This window comes from Eleutherodactylus coqui, chromosome 12, assembly GCF_035609145.1.
Source record: "Eleutherodactylus coqui strain aEleCoq1 chromosome 12, aEleCoq1.hap1, whole genome shotgun sequence".
Classification (NCBI taxonomy): Eukaryota; Metazoa; Chordata; class Amphibia; order Anura; family Eleutherodactylidae; genus Eleutherodactylus; species Eleutherodactylus coqui.
In genome coordinates, this window is record NC_089848.1 from 110,729,027 (window position 1) to 110,747,172 (window position 18,146).

General features: G+C 46.9%; 1 protein-coding gene across 1 annotated transcript in view; it reads left to right on the forward strand.

Moving 5' to 3' along the window:
• MPP7 (MAGUK p55 scaffold protein 7) overlaps positions 1-18,146 on the forward strand; it is a 329,284-nt gene that overhangs the window by 47,286 nt on the left and 263,852 nt on the right. The window contains exon 2 of the mRNA XM_066585695.1: positions 6,803-6,879. The gene's annotated coding sequence lies outside the window, so the exon portion shown is untranslated. The remainder of the gene's footprint in view (positions 1-6,802; positions 6,880-18,146) is intronic.

The window sequence follows — 18,146 nt, forward strand, 5'->3', positions numbered from 1 at the left end:
AATCTACCTCACCTCTATGTGTATATACTGAGGAGAATCTACCTCACCTCTATGTGTACATACTGAGGAGAATCTACCTCACCTCTATGTGTACGTTCTGAGGAGAATCTACCTCACCTCTGTGTGTATGTTCTGAGGAGAATCTACCTCACCTCTGTGTGTACATACTGAGGAGAATCTACCTAACCTCTGTGTGAATATACTGAGGAGAATCTACCTCACCTCTGTGTGAATATACTGAGGAGAATCTACCTCACCTCTATGTGTGTATACTGAGGAGAATCTACCTCACCTCTATGTGTACATACTGAGGAGAATCTACCTCACCTGTATGTGTGTGTACTGAGGAGAATCTACCTCACCTCTATGTGTATATACTGAGGAGAATCTACCTCACCTCTATGTGTACGTTCTGAGGAGAATCTACCTCACCTCTCCGTGTATATACTGAGGGGAATCTACCTCACCTCTCCGTGTATATACTGAGGGGAATCTACCTCACCTCTCCGTGTATATACTGAGGGGAATCTACCTCACCTCTCCGTGTATATACTGAGGGGAATCTACCTGACCTCTATATGTACATACTGAGGAGAATCTACCTCACCTGTGTGTGTGTGTGTGTGTGTGTGTGTGTGTGTGTGTGTGTGTGTGTGTGTGTATACTGAGGAGAATCTACCTCGCCTCTATGTGTGTATACTGAGGAGAATCTACCTCACCTCTATGTGTACATACTGAAGAGAATCTACCTCACCTCTATGTGTGTATACTGAGGAGAATCTACCTCACCTCTATGTGTGTATACTGAGGAGAATCTACCTCACCTCTATGTGTACGTTCTGAGGAGAATCTACCTCACCTCTCCGTGTATATACTGAGGGGAATCTACCTCACCTCTCCGTGTATGTACTGAGGGGAATCTACCTCACCTCTATGTGTACATACTGAGGAGAATCTACCTCACCTCTGTGTGTGTATACTGAGGAGAATCTACCTCACCTCTATGTGTATATACTGAGGAGAATCTACCTCACCTCTATATGTATATACTGGAGGATAATCTACGTAATCTCTGTGTACATACTGAGGAGAATCTACCTCACCTCTATGTGTATATACTGAGGAGAATCTACCTCACCTCTATGTGTATATACTGGGGAGAATCTACCTCAATCTACCGCACCTCTATGTGTATATACTGAGGGGAATCTGCCTCGCCTCTATGTGTATATACTGAGGAGAATCTACCTCACCTCTATGTGTTTATACTGAGGAGAATCTACCTCACCTCTATGTGTATATACTGAGGAGAATCTACCTCACCTCTATGTGTATATACTGAGGGGAATCTACCTCACCTCTATGTGTGTATACTGAGGAGAATCTACCTCACCTCTATGTGTATATACTGAGGAGAATCTACCTCACCTTTATGTGTATATACTGAGGAGAATCTACCTCACCTCCATGTGTATACACTGAGGAGAATCTACCTCACCTCTATGTGTATATACTGAGGAGAATCTACCTCACCTCTATGTGTATATACTGAGGAGAATCTACCTCACCTCTATGTGTATATACTGAGGAGAATCTACCTCACCTCTATGTGTGTATACTGAGGGGACTCTACCTCACCTCTATGTGTATATACTGAGGAGAATCTACCTCACCTCTATGTGTATATACTGAGGAGAATCTACCTCACCTCTATGTGTATATACTGAGGAGAATCTACCTCCCCTCTGTGTGTATATACTGAGGAGAATCTACCTCAATCTACCTCACCTCTATGTGTATATACTGAGGAGAATCTACCTCACCTCTATGTGTACATACTGAGGAGAATCTACCTCACCTCTATGTGTACATACTGAGGAGAATCTACCTCCCCTCTGTGTGTACGTTCTGAGGAGAATCTACCTCCCCTCTGTGTGTATGTTCTGAGGAGAATCTACCTCACCTCTGTGTGTACATACTGAGGAGAATCTACCTAACCTCTGTGTGAATATACTGAGGAGAATCTACCTCACCTCTATGTGTGTATACTGAGGAGAATCTACCTCACCTCTATGTGTACATACTGAGGAGAATCTACCTCACCTGTATGTGTGTGTACTGAGGAGAATCTACCTCACCTCTATGTGTATATACTGAGGAGAATCTACCTCACCTCTATGTGTACGTTCTGAGGAGAATCTACCTCACCTCTCCGTGTATATACTGAGGGGAATCTACCTCACCTCTCTGTGTATATACTGAGGGGAATCTACCTCACCTCTCCGTGTATATACTGAGGGGAATCTACCTCACCTCTCCGTGTATATACTGAGGGGAATCTACCTCACCTCTATATGTACATACTGAGGAGAATCTACCTCACCTGTGTGTGTGTGTGTGTGTGTGTGTGTGTGTGTGTATACTGAGGGGAATCTACCTCACCTCTCCGTGTATATACTGAGGGGAATCTACCTCACCTCTATATGTACATACTGAGGAGAATCTACCTCACCTGTGTGTGTGTGTGTGTGTGTGTGTGTGTGTATACTGAGGAGAATCTACCTCGCCTCTATGTGTGTATACTGAGGAGAATCTACCTCACCTCTATGTGTACATACTGAAGAGAATCTACCTCACCTCTATGTGTGTATACTGAGGAGAATCTACCTCACCTCTATGTGTATATACTGAGGAGAATCTACCTCCCCTCTATGTGTGTATACTGAGGAGAATCTACCTCACCTCTATGTGTACGTTCTGAGGAGAATCTACCTCACCTCTCCGTGTATATACTGAGGGGAATCTACCTCACCTCTGTGTGTATATACTGAGGAGAATCTACCTCAATCTACCTCACCTCTATGTGTATATACTGAGGAGAATCTACCTCACCTCTATGTGTACATACTGAGGAGAATCTACCTCACCTCTATGTGTACGTTCTGAGGAGAATCTACCTCACCTCTGTGTGTACGTTCTGAGGAGAATCTACCTCACCTCTGTGTGTACGTTCTGAGGAGAATCTACCTCACCTCTGTGTGTACGTTCTGAGGAGAATCTACCTCACCTCTGTGTGTATGTTCTGAGGAGAATCTACCTCACCTCTGTGTGTACATACTGAGGAGAATCTACCTCACCTCTATGTGTGTATACTGAGGAGAATCTACCTCACCTCTATGTGTACATACTGAGGAGAATCTACCTCACCTGTATGTGTGTGTACTGAGGAGAATCTACCTCACCTCTATGTGTATATACTGAGGAGAATCTACCTCACCTCTATGTGTACGTTCTGAGGAGAATCTACCTCACCTCTCCGTGTATATACTGAGGGGAATCTACCTCACCTCTCTGTGTATATACTGAGGGGAATCTACCTCACCTCTCCGTGTATATACTGAGGGGAATCTACCTCACCTCTCCGTGTATATACTGAGGGGAATCTACCTCACCTCTATATGTACATACTGAGGAGAATCTACCTCACCTGTGTGTGTGTGTGTGTGTGTGTGTGTGTGTATACTGAGGAGAATCTACCTCGCCTCTATGTGTGTATACTGAGGAGAATCTACCTCACCTCTATGTGTACATACTGAAGAGAATCTACCTCACCTCTATGTGTGTATACTGAGGAGAATCTACCTCACCTCTATGTGTATATACTGAGGAGAATCTACCTCCCCTCTATGTGTGTATACTGAGGAGAATCTACCTCACCTCTATGTGTACGTTCTGAGGAGAATCTACCTCACCTCTCCGTGTATATACTGAGGGGAATCTACCTCACCTCTCCGTGAATATACTGAGGGGAATCTACCTCACCTCTATGTGTACATACTGAGGAGAATCTACCTCACCTCTGTGTGTGTATACTGAGGAGAATGTACCTCACCTCTATGTGTATATACTGAGGAGAATCTACCTCACCTCTATATGTATATACTGGAGGATAATCTACGTAATCTCTGTGTACATACTGAGGAGAATCTACCTCACCTGTATGTGTATATACTGAGGAGAATCTACCTCACCTCTATGTGTATATACTGGGGAGAATCTACCTCAATCTACCGCACCTCTATGTGTATATACTGAGGGGAATCTGCCTCGCCTCTATGTGTATATACTGAGGAGAATCTACCTCACCTCTATGTGTTTATACTGAGGAGAATCTACCTCACCTCTATGTGTATATACTGAGGAGAATCTACCTCACCTCTATGTGTATATACTGAGGGGAATCTACCTCACCTCTATGTGTGTATACTGAGGAGAATCTACCTCACCTCTATGTGTATATACTGAGGAGAATCTACCTCACCTTTATGTGTATATACTGAGGAGAATCTACCTCACCTCCATGTGTATACACTGAGGAGAATCTACCTCACCTCTATGTGTATATACTGAGGAGAATCTACCTCACCTCTATGTGTATATACTGAGGAGAATCTACCTCACCTCTATGTGTGTATACTGAGGGGACTCTACCTCACCTCTATGTGTATATACTGAGGAGAATCTACCTCACCTCTATGTGTATATACTGAGGAGAATCTACCTCCCCTCTGTGTGTATATACTGAGGAGAATCTACCTCACCTCTATGTGTATATACTGAGGAGAATCTACCTCACCTCTATGTGTATATACTGAGGAGAATCTACCTCCCCTCTATGTGTATATACTGAGGAGAATCTACCTCACCTCTATGTGTATATACTGAGGAGAATCTACCTCGCCTCTATGTGTATATACTAAGGAGAATCTACCTCCAATTTATGTGTATATACTGAGGAGAATCTACCTCACCTCTATGTGTATATACTGAGGAGAATCTACCTCACCTCTATGTGTATATACTGAGGAGAATCTACCTCACCTCTATGTGTATACATATTGTATTCCTCGTTTCCTCTGAAGTAGCCACGACTTGATGAAAATCTGCTGTGTGAACAACACGTAAACGCCTGTACCTTGGTAACTCGGTCGGGCCGGGTATATCGGCTAGTGTTTTATAAACTCTTTTTTTTGTTTTTTTTCAACTGTTTTAGTGTGATAACATTTTTTAATACAACCTGTGGAAATCACGTTCCCCGCTCTTCGAGGTAAATTTTGAGCAAAGTCAAACAAATTCTCCTTTTGGTGCGTCTAGCATATATTGTGCTTCTCAGCTTCTTATACTTCCTCTGTTGTTTCTTGGCCCGGATGCGTCTTTTTTTGTAAACTTTGTCAATTTGGTGCTTCTACTAGTTTTTATGGCGCTCCTAAATATTCACCACATTTACAAGCGCTGTTCACCTTTTTCATAAATATGGCTCAGATCTCACCTGCCAGGAACTAGTATAAAATTGGGACAAATTACGGCTTTATTGATCTACTACGTATAAATGTGCATTATTAGGAGGCGTTCGCGTGGCGAGAGCGATATTGGTCTGAGAATCTACGACTGATATCGCACTATTAAACGATTCCGTGTGGGTGCATCACATCTACGTACTTGGGATTTTCACGTGTGTAAACATGACAAGTGATTCTAAGGCCTCATGTCCACGGGGAAAATCAGGCCCGCTCCGGATTCTCTATGGAGAATCTGCAGCGGGTCCCTCCTGCCCCGCGGACATGAGGGCTGAAAAGAAGAATAAATAAGAATAAACTTACCTCCCACCCGCTCCGTTTCTTCTCTTCGCCGCGACGTCATCTTCTCTGCGTCGCGGCCGGATCTTCTTTCTTCGGCTCGGCGGATGCGCAGGATGACGTCGGTGACGTGCCCCGCGCATGCGCCGGCCCGAAGAAAAAAGATCCGGCCGCGACGGAGAGAAGATGGCGCCGCGGCGAAGAGAAGAAACGGAGCTGGTGAGTAAAATCCGATTTTTGTCTCCCACGGATCCGGGCGGCTTCCATAGGCTTTAATAGAAGCCCGCGGGAGCCGTCCCCGCGGGAGACCTGCACGAAAATGGAGCATGGTCCAGAATTTTCCATGCTCCATTTTTTTTAAAAATCCCTTTTATTGACGATCCGCGGGTATTTATCTACCCCGCGGGTGGTCAATGCATCCCTATGGGGTGCGGATCCGCGGGCAGGAGAAGAGTTAAAATCCGCTGCGGATTTTAATTCTTATTTTGCCCGTGGACATGAGGCCTAATAGTTGTAAATGTAAAAATCGCATTAGGCATGCAAATCACGTAGCGTGCGAGTGCGATGCAAGGTCCTTAAAGATCCCACTGGAATTAATGGGCGATTCTGTGGAAGGATCGGAGCGCTTCCACTGACTTGTGTTTTGAATAGTTTCTTTGTAAATGTGGCCGTAACGTGTTCGTTACAGGCGCGATATCTGATCATATTGTAGTCCATCAGAAGGCGATCGTCGTGCACGATATCTTAGAGACTTCGATATAGTCAGATACTGCGCATGGAGAGAACACCTCGCTTTCAGCGTCTTTTTTCACATGAGCGATTCTTCTTTCGGCCCGATGGTCAGAGACTGAAAACTCGCTGCGTGTCCGATTTTGCAATAATTGCGATTTTTCTATTTTTTTCTATTAAAACAATGTGATTTGCCGCTCATGAACGGCGCTCGTTGTAGAGATGGGATGCATTTTTCTCGTAGGGCGCATGGCCCTCAGAGCAGAAATCGCAGGCTTGCCAGAGCTATACCGGTCCAAGTTACACGGATCTCGCGCTCGCCTGTATGAATGCCTCTTGTATGTGACTCGGCGTTATGTAACTTGAGTTGAAAGTCGTTTTCTCGTCGCTGAGTTTTCTGACCGTTGGTTTTAGCTTTCTGCTGTGTTTTTTCCTAGGTCAGAGTCATGATGTCTGAAGATTCGCTGTAGTTTCCGCATCGGGAGCGCCGCCGCAGTACCACAAAGGGACTCGGGTAAAAAACTATTTTAATTTTAATATTTTTTTCCAGGCAAAACCCCCAAAAACCTAACACTCACATTTCCTGTATGACCTGCTGAACCCGTCCTGCCAGCTGCGCCATCTTTGGTTTTTATTAGAAGGACGTGTTCGTTATCTGTAGGGATCCGTGTGGTGTCCGATCCTCCGCTCAGCCGCCATTTTTACGGTTCCTACCTGTGAGGCCGGTATTCTGCTTTCCCTAGGACTTCATCCTTCTCAATGGTCGACGGATGATGTATTTGGCAGAATGCAGTTCAACCAATTGTCGACCGAAATCTAGTATTTTCAGCAGCCATTGTCTCCTGTGTATGACCAACGTATCGTGCAAGTCGCTCAGGGGCTCATTCACACGGGGTACGCAGAGTCAGTCCATGAAATACGCATGTATTTACTGTGTATTTGCTCAATGTTGCTTTTTTGGCGCACATATTCATTGCATTTTTCACATGTGCAAAAAAAAAATGCAAGTAGCCTCATAGAGTTCTATGGTCCTGATGCACAAATAAGCATGGACTACATTTACGCATTGTGCGTATTTATACAATCCTATTGACTGTAATGGGCAATTTTGGTCCGCAATGTGGACCAAAATAGGATGTGCTGCGTTTTTTTTTTCCCCCCCAAGCGCAAAAAACACAGGTTGGAATGTAAGTCCGTGAGGTTTATGCCTCGTATATGACTAACGTAAAATATACACACATAGTACGGAGGGCAAATTTGCCTGTTTGAATGAGGCCTAATTTATCAATACTATCTAATGATAAAACTGTCCTTGTTGCCCGTAGCAACCAAACACAGCGCAACTTTTATTTCTTAACCTGCTCTGGTAACATGAAAGCTGCACTCTGATTGGTTGTTACAGGCGACAAGGACCGTCTAGATCAGTGTTCCCCACCTCCAGTCCTCAGGGACCCCAACAGGTCCTGTTCTCAGGATTTCCTCAGTATTGCGACATTATTGTCGGTCCTCAGATATTGCCACCGGTGGTCTTACTATAGGAGATCCTGAAAACATGACCTGTTGGGGGTCCCGAGGACTGGAGTTGGGGAACACCTAGACATAGAAATGTTCTGGATCATGTAATGGATGTGACACGTATGATTGATTGCCACATTTAGTGGTATTTTATGGTTTTGATCTTCATCTCGGTCCCCTGACTTGTCCTCCCACGTTGGAGGTTTTATCTCTCTCGGAATCTTGGATACCCGCTCTGATCCTTTCTATGCCCGGCTGTAACTGGCATCCACGCAATGCCCGGCCTCGTTCACTATTTCCATCATCCGTGTTGGCAGTCGTCCCCCACATGTGAATGCAAGAGCTGAGATTTATTTCCAAGTGCTGCCATATAGTCTCTTAATCGCGGTAGTAAAGCCCTGCAGCCGCGTCTCAACCGCTTAATAATAGTCTGTCCAGATGTCCAGAGCTGTCATCGCCGTGGCGCCCGCTGGTCCTGCGCCAGCCTCTGTCACTGCTAGTAGCGGCTCCGTTCCTATTACGTGACCAGATGAATGAGTGACGCCATGACACGTATACGCCATACTACACTGATCTAGGATAGCCGGGCAATCTGGGGTACTAATTATGATTGGCACTAGACCTCAGGGGCCAGACGCTCGGATACCTTTTACTAGACTTTAAGTATTTTTTAAACATTAACCCTTTCCAATCCACTGTCTGACGTCTAAAGACATTCTGATTGAAGGCTGCAAAGCTTCCGATGTTGGAAGATGTCCGGCAGGGTATTCTTATTGTATATTACTGGCTGCTCTGTTGTCGGGGGGCCTCTCCAGCATGTCCAATACTGCAGTACTGGCTCTAGCGAGCAGGTGGCGCCATTGTATAATGGCAGAAAGAGAAAACCCCCTAGGAAACCTTGAATCCAAAATTAGATTGCAAAGGGTTAAAGGGGTTGTCCCGCGCGGAAACGTTTTTTTTTTCTTCTTTCAATAGGCCCCCAGTTCGGCGCGAGACAAACCCAATGCATGTGTTAAAAAAAACAAAAAGGTTTATTACTTACCCGAATCCCCGCGCTGCAGCGACTTCTTCCTTACCTTAGCAAGATGGCCGCCGGGATCTTCACCCACGATGCACCGCGGGTCTTCTCCCATGGTGCACCGTGGGCTCTGTGCGGTCCATTGCCGATTCCAGCCTCCTGATTGGCTGGAATCGGCACACGTGACGGGGCGGAGCTACGAGGACCAGCTCTCCGGCACGAGCGGCCCCATTCACCAGGGAGAAGACCGGACTGCGCAAGCGCGTCTAATCGGGCGATTAGACGCTGAAATTAGACGGCACCATGGAGTCGAGGACGCTAGCAACGGAACAGGTAAGTGAATAACTTCTGTATGGCTCATAATTAATGCACAATGTACATTACAAAGTGCATTAATATGGCCATACAGAAGTGTATAACCCCACTTGCTTTCGCGGGACAACCCCTTTAAGACAAACTAGTAAGGTTTTGTTCTTGGCTTTGAACATGTTAAGATCAGAAAGGCGGCATCTTCCTTGGCTTCGCTGGTAATGCCGTTGCCTGCGTGATTGAAGACCCATCAGGGTAACATCGTTTATTTATGGAGCCTCGGAGTGGTCTCTGCCCATTTATTGTTATGTGCGACAACGTTGGCGATAAGAAAAACACGTCTTGTATGACCCACCGCTGAGTCCTTGTATTATTATGGCTAGAGGCTTCAACATAAAATAATTCCGTTTCTTGATGTAGTAGCGGGTACATCAGTGCCACACGTGCCAGGACTGATGCTTCTCGGTGTGCTTGCTTAGTCTTCACACTTGGGCTATATGCACACACATGATTTTTCCGTCCGATTTTTGGACACATTTTTCAGTATGAAAATCAGATGGAAAAGAGACCTTTTTCTTCTAAACTTGGATTGATCGAGTAGAAAAAAAAAAGCATCATATCCTATTCTTCCGATTATCAGACAGGCACAGTACATGCAAATGTGTGGTGTCCAATACAAGGTGCAGCTGAGAATGTTGGTCGCAACTAAATCATCCTTGTGTATATAGTCTACAGCTCCACAGGTGAACATTAAAGCATCCCCGAGTTTTTAATACGTTTTCTCCAACTCGCCAAGTTCTCTTTACCTGCTCTTTTGCTGCTGTTTGCACCCTGTTTCATGTCTAAGTTCTGATTTTCAGAGGGTCTTCCCCAATTTTCTGCTTTTTGCAATCCACTTTCAGCAGGGTGCGTGTCACAAGCCTAGCATTCTGTCAGTAGTTCACTGTCCTGTACTTCCTTTCCCTCATTTCCCATGCTGCATTGCACTTTCTCTGATCCGATGGTTGTGCTGAAAAAATACCTTTGTTGGCCATTTGCGGTCTCCCAGCCCCTCTGCAATCCACTGTCTGTTGTTTGGTTGTTGTATTCGTTCCTTAAAATTTGCTGCCCACTGCCTGTTGTCAAGTGAAGTCTGCCTCTAGTAACAGAAATAACAAGACTAATTACAGGAAGTGAAGGAGAGTGAAGAATCATTTTGCTCAGAGGAGCAGAGTCTCTCACAGATGTGACTGTTACTAATAGTAAGTGACTTACCATCCCACAGCTACTGGTATCTCATTTACACTGCTCAGTCCTACTGTGTAATGTCCTCCATGATGCTGTTATTTCTCTGTGTGTTCTACAGAGAGTGAGGGAGCAGGAGTTTCTGCTTTCTCCATACCAGTGTATAAAAGACACCATAGCAGCAGTTTACACCCACCAGCTCCGAGAGGAAGAATAGATCCTGCGCCTCTATGTGTTCAGTGTATGGATACATTATAGCAGCAGTCTACACCCACCAATAGAGAAGAAGAGATCCGACTCTCCTATGTGTGCATTATGTGGAGACGACATAGTAGCAGTCTACACCCACCAGCTCAGATAGATAGGAGAGCAAGATCTCTGATCTCCGAGCTGCTGGGTGTAGACTGCTGCCATGATGTCTCCATACACTGTACACATAGGAGAGCAGGATCTCTTCTCTATCTCTGAGCTGGTGGGTGTAGACTGCTGCTATGATGTCTTCATACACTACACACATAGGAGAGCAGGATCTCTTCTCTATATGTGCAGTGTATGGAGACGACATAGCAGCAGTCTACATCCAGCAGCTCAGGGAAGACTGAGAAAAAGATATACAGCCTGCAGAGGAAAGACTTGTGATAAATCCTGGATACAACTCCTCTAATAGCCAAATATAGTGTTGTCCCTCATGTACACACAGCAGCTTTTTCTAAATACTTACCTGAGAGTGTGGGGACACTTTAATTGCCCTAAACTCCATTCTTTATTACACACGGGTTCTCCAATGGTTATTGGTGTTCCTGAGGATCCAATGGAGCTTACTTTACAGCAGGTTTCTCCTCCCATTCCAGTGAGAAACCACATTATTGCCCCATGCAGCTCTGTCTTCTGTACTGTAGATGTTGGCTGTGATTTTCAGGAACGCACGTGCGACAGATCGCTGATACAACTGGTGTTTATTTACATCTGACTATTATCATTACGATTAGCGAGCGAACATTGCCCTTAGCGAGTACCTGCCCGCTCGAGAGAAAAGGTTCGGCTGCCGACGCGCGTGACAGGTTAGTTGCGGCATGGAGCCGGGGGGGGGGGGGGGGGGGCTGGGGAAGAGAACTCCCCTCCGTTCCTCCCTGCCGCTCCCTGCCCGCCGCCGGCAGCCGAATCCCATCCAACATTTAGTTTTGTAATATGTTGCCGTTTTCGCTGTTGCAGTTTTCGCTGCCGCATTATCGCGAGATGTCAACATACCTTAGGCCTTCCTTCAGGTGGGGGTTTTGGAGAAGGGAAGTACCCTATTATTCTGGACTAAAATACGCACTTTTTAGCAAAAACAAAATTTTGCTAAAAAGTGTGCGCATCTTTTGGTCCAATGTCTGGAGGGTCTGGCAACGTCTGACCGTTCACGTAATAAAACGCCTGAGGACATGGGGGGCAGAGCCCGGGGTCCACTTGATACTAAACCCTCCTCTTCTTTAGCCCGCCAGGGAAGGTTGAATTACTATAAAATATTTTTTTCTCTATTTTCTGTTGTCTTTATCCGGGTGCGTCTAATAGTCTGCAGAGTATGGTATGACTAAGTGAATTGCGAAATAATAGAATTAGAAGGTAGAGGGCGCTGCCGAGCACCTCCATATCGCCTTGCTGTATCGACGCCTCGGCAGCGCACTGAACCTCCTGGTTCTTCTCCTTCTTATTCCGGGGGGAGGCTTAGACCGCTCCGTTCTCCGCACAGATACGCCTGCTGCAGCACAACTCCTCCGTGGGATCGGCGTCCTTAAGTCAGCAGAGATCTGCGAACTGAATTGGGACGTATTCACATAGCGGAACGTCTGTGCAGGTTCTGCTCCAAAATGTGCATCCGAATCTACATGGTTTCCACCTCCATTATTTACAATGAGAATCCGCATTGTAGTTTATTCAGCGCAGATTTGACCGCCATGTTATATAAAAGCATTAATCAGTTCTTCACATCATTTCTGTGCGAAAAAACTGCTCTTTGGCATTTCACAATGGAAGTCAGTAGTAGAAATCCCAGCTGACCTCGTATGTCGGCCGCGGACCCCGCAACTTCTTTTTCTGTTGAAAATGTCCGCAATGTGTAAATGCTTTTCGCTTTTACGTTGTGCTTCAGAGTTGGCGAATACGGCCTTCAGCGCAGAATCGGACAAAATAGCGCAGCGCCCTCTACCAGGGAATGCGGAATAGACTCAATTGTAGGCAAAACAGTTCATCAAGCGCAGCTGGTTCCATCATGGTGGGGGTCCGGCAAACTGGTGTGAATAGCGCCTCATAGGAAACCCAAATCTGCATTAGTTTTTAACCCTTAAGGTCTTGGCTCTCCCTTTTTTCCTACCTCATTTTTAAGGATTCATAATTCTTTTGTTCTCCGGTCAGCGTTATTTTTTCCCCTTGTTTGCCGTTTTCTTCCATCACGAGGTGTATCTTTCCATGGTTCCACTTAATGTAGCACATAATGAACTGAAAGAATGGAAAATGGGGGAAAAAACCACAACCTTCTGACTGGTGTAATTTTTTGTCTTTCTGTCCATGGGGTTGTTTCGGACGACCCGTGGTTTCTTTTGGTACCATTTTTGAGTATTTACAACTTTCTTGTTAAATGTTTTTCTTGGAGACGTGGGGACCAAAAAACCCCACAATTCTAGCATGTTGTATTTTTTTTTTTTTCTGTCGACTTTCACATTTCACTTGTGATGAATATTGCGTTAATTTGATTGGACTTTTTCAGACGCGGTGATACCAAACATGTTTGTGGTTTTTTTGTTTTGATTTTTATCTATGAATATGGGAAATTTTTTTTTTTTTTTTTTTTTTAATACTCAAAAACTTTTTACTTATTAGTTTTTTTTTTCTTTTGTTTTACCACAAATGAGACTTTGAACTTTTACCATATGCTGCATTACTTCAGTATTGCTGTATATGGTATTTCTAACGGCACTCTAATAGGAAAAATTAGCCTTCAGAAGGCCCTGGTCTGCCATGACAGCTGAACTCTACCTCACAGGGGCCTGTGCTCCACTCCAGTTGGGGCATTTAAAGGGCTCTCAGCATGATTACTGATCGCGAATGTTACTTGCGGGTGTCAGCTGTCAGAGACAACCGATACCGGTCATATATATGCAGCCCAATCAGCTCCAGATCCTCCTCCATGCAAACCCTGGTGCAGGAGAGCATACATGTGTGCCCAAAAGCGCCAAGGGGTTAAAGGATATCACCACTCCTTTGTAGTGTCTTCTCGGAGCCCAGTCCAGCAGTCTCGGGGTCCGGCACTCCAGCTGCGCTCATATTGTATGCTGTTCTCTAATTAACTGCTGAGTCTCCTTCAGACTCTGAAAGCGAAGCAAGAAGCATCCGAGGAGCGCAGCGCATTCTCCGGGACAAGATGTCTTTTGGCAAGACTTCTGCTAACTTCACCGACTGCACCTCGCTGTCCAAAATGTCTTGGAATGTAAGAGTGAGAATGCAGAATGCTGGAGAGACAAGTTGTGTCATCCGGGCCTCCCGCTACATTAGGGCTGATGAAGCTCTCGGTGATTCATGATGTCTGTTGGAACCGCTTATCACAAGTATTTGCTGCAGTGCGGGAGACGAGCAACAGCGGCTAGGAAGATGAAATGTGCTGAGAAATACTCCGCTTACTAAAGAGGGTCTGTGAGCCCCCCGGACATGGAGTGCACCGATTGGACAATATCAGGTGGTCAGGGATTATGCTCCATTGATGAAGGAAATGGTAACAACTACTCGGCAATTTACTTAGACGCTTCCAGGAGGGATAACAGAGGGGTGAAGCATTTTAGGAAAATATGCTCCTACAATGTTATTGAATTGAGAATGCCAGTATTTATTGGAAGCAGCATGGTAGGAGTTCAGGGTCTTGGCTTTCTCTAGCAAGTCCATTGAAATGAATGGAGTGGTGATGCGCGTGCGTGACCATCGGGATTCATGTTCTCATGATCAGCCGCTACATTCCCCACAACACTATAGAAATGGGACAATATAAATTAAGCTGTATAGTAGGGGGGAACACAGGATCGTGGGGGTCCCAGCAGTCAGCCCCACCCATCTATCAGTTTTTACCCATCCAGTGTATGGGGGGTTAGCACTATTGCCTTGCAGCGCTGGGGTCAAAGGACAACATCTGCATGGAGTTTATATGCCCTCCCAATGGATACAAAACCCCTAATATCAAGTGATGTGAAGGGTTATACAGGATGTAGTAAAAAATCCAGACCCAGCGGTACATGTCGCTCCTGGTGTTCTATCAGTATAGGACAATAGCGTACTTAATATGAAGGCGTGGATGGCCCTACACAATGACAGCGCACCAGCCCTGGGGGTCCCAGAACATGGATTTTAATTTTGTGTTGTGGCCCCTGTAAGAGATGGAGAGTAAAACCCAATTGCAGAGTTCAACAGTAGCGTGTGAGAAGCAGAAATCCACTTTCCTCGTCTCTGAGTGCCGCGGGACCGCTGCTGAGACCGAATGAAGGAAATAATAGAAAACACATTTCTGGTAACTCATCAGCGCTGTATACTAGCCCAGAGGCCTGGCCATTAGCTAGTCTGTGGAGTCGACGCAGAGAAGAGATTTCACCCCATTACCAGAGTCTGAGAGGGGCGGATTATTGGGATGGGAGAAGCTGGATGGTCTTATCGATGAATTGTCCTCCACCGGGCCATTCTGACCAGACTGTTAGGAGGTGTTGGGACCAGTGGATGGGGGCACACAAGGTGACCGGGCGCAGGACGCCACCTACAGACCACCAGTAGAGAGGAGCATCTGACCAGACTGTTAGGAGGTGTTTGGACCAGTGGATGGGGGCACACAAGGTGACCGGGCTCAGGACGCCCTCTACAGACCACCAGTATAGAGGAGCGTCTGACCAGACTGTTAGGAGGTGTTGGGACCAGTGGATGAGTGAGGGCACACAAGGTGGCCCAACAGGGTACTAGAGCCTCCATGTCTGCCCGTATCACATCTTGTATCCAAGCTAGTGGCGATCCTCCATGCTTGTCCGTATCGCCTCTTATATCCAAGCTAGAGATGGCCCAACAGGGTACTAGAGCTTCTAGGGTTGCCTGTATCACATCTTGTATCCAAGCTAGAGCCTCTAAGCCCACCCGTATCACATCTTGTATCCAAGTTAGAGGCGGCCCGTCAGAGTGCTAGAGCCTCCATGCCCACCTGTATCACATCTTGTATCCAAGCTAGAGGCAGTACAACAGGGTACTAGAGCCTCCATGCTGCACCTATCACATATTGTATCCAAGCTAGAGGCGGTACAACAGGGTACTAGAGCCTCCATGCCACACGTATCACATTTTGTATCCAAGCTAGAGGCGGTACAACAGGGTACTAGGGCCTCCATAACCCCCCGTATCACATCTTGTATCCAAGTTAGAGGTGGCCCGTCAGAGTGCTAGAGCCTCCATGCCTGCCTGTATCACATCTTGTATCCAAGCTAAAGGTGGTACAACAGCGTACTAGAGCCTCCAAGCCCACCCGTATCACATCTTATATCCAAGCTAGAGGCGATACAACAGGGTACTAGGGCGTCCATAACCCCCCGTATCACATCTTGTAACTTAAAGGGGTTGTCCCGCGGCAGCAAGTGGGTCTATACACTTCTGTATGGCCATATTAATGGGTGTTTAAAAAAAAAAAAAAAAAAACCCGTTTCGGCGCGGGACAACCCCTTTAATAACTTTGGGTTTGTTTACCTTTGGAGAATAGGTAATGACCCATTATGAGCTGTTAATACCTCAGTGCTCCCTGCAAGAAAAATCATCTAAAACTGAGCGTATCGGAATGGAGCCTCCAACGCCAATGTGAAGACCACCGCAGGCCACATTCACACCAGTGTAATTCCCGTTCGGGTTTATTAGAGGAGGAGAACGGTGAATATGCTTGCAGCACAATATCCGGCATCTGCTGAATGGGAGCGTTGCTTCTTCCGGCATGTCCCTGGATGACATGGTATTGCTTGCTGCGCCGTTTCATTCGGCACTTTGGAAGCTCCGAACGGGTGTGAACAGAGCTTTAGTATAGATATACTGAAAGCGTCTTCCCTCCTCTTCCTTGCCTCCCCCCCCCTCTGCTCTCTTTTTGCCGCCTTGCCCCCCCCCCTTGCCGCCTTGCCCCCCCCCTTGCCGCCTTGCCCCCCCCCTTGCCGCCTTGCCCCCCCCCCCTTGCCGCCTTGCCCCCCCCTTGCCGCCTTGCCCCCCTCTTGTCGCCCTGCGCCCTCTTGTCGCCTTGCCGCCCTGCCCCCCTCTTGCCGCCCTGCCCCCCTCTTGCCGCCCTGCCCCCCTCTTGCCGCCCTGCCCCCCTCTTGCTGCCCTGCCCCCCTCTTGCCGCCCTGCCCCCCTCTTGCCGCCCTGCCCCCCTCTTGCCGCCCTGCCGCCCTCTTGCCGCCCTGCGCCCTCTTGCCGCCCTGCCCCTTGTCATCTCCTTTCAAAAACCCTTCACATAGACAACGCTTAAGAAGCTAATTGTGAGACCGGATGTGACGGCCGACATCACAGCGCAGATCAGATTGTGCGTTATTAGTATTTGTTAACACCATAAGATGCGTTTGACCTTGATAAATGCGTCTCTTTGGCGCGGCACATGACTGGGTGATGGCGAATGGCTCCTTCAGAGCGCGGCTGCAATAAATCAGTGGAGCCGTATCGCCGCTCTCCGCCCCGCTGCGCACTATTATTTATCGATCTGTACGGACGCGGCGGCGCCGCACCTTGTCAGCTCCATACATCTGGATGACGACGGGGATTGTACTAGTTAATCATCGGTGGTTGTCCTTGCGTCCACCTTATGATTGATCTCCCCGCTTCCCCCGGTTGGGTGTAGGATATACAGGAAGAGATCCGTGCGGCATGTTGCACAATAACTTTTATGTTTTGCTGTCAACATGTTTCTCCTCCTTAGGCTTTGAGATTGGAATCTTCACATTTCCAAGAAGTTGCATCAACTTGTCCTTCTCTCTCCTAATAGCTGCATCCCCCGTCCTGGGAAGATGTTACCTAACCATTTCTCATCTCCTTGGTCGATGATCACTAGCGGCAGCCATTGCAGTTCATGTAGGGAATCTCGCTCCCTTTTCCCTACATGGCAGCTGAGCATTTGAACCCCCTGTGATCGGAGGCGACAAGACCTACAATGCAGCAGAAAGTGATTCCCCCTCTGGAGTGAGGCCATTAAAGTGAAACAACAATGGTGGCAGTCCTTCTCGGACTACCTGTTACACACTGTATTAGTATTGGTAGTCTGACCCTACACACTGATGTGACTGGTCAGCACGGCTCATAGACTAATGATGAATACTAATACACAGTGCCGTGCGGCCGAAGCACCGCGTGCCCCTCTGTGAGTGGGAAAACTCTGAAGGGGTGGTAGTGCTAAATCAGCGTTTGGCTTCTTCGCGTTCAAGGTCAGTGCGCAGCCCAACAACGTGACACCGCCCCCCCCCCCCCCCCCCCACCGCTCAGAAAGTGATGATTCAGATGTCATTAAGTGATAACATTTCAGTCACCAGTGGAATAATGACTGGATGGAGTCTGGGGTTCGTTTTACGAGGGTTGGCTTCCATGAAGTTCCAGCTGGCTGCGTCCCACCAATGGTTAATGTGGCTGCTGACTGTACATGATTAACCCCTTAGTGACCACAATACGCCTTTATACTGACCATCCCGAATGGGCTT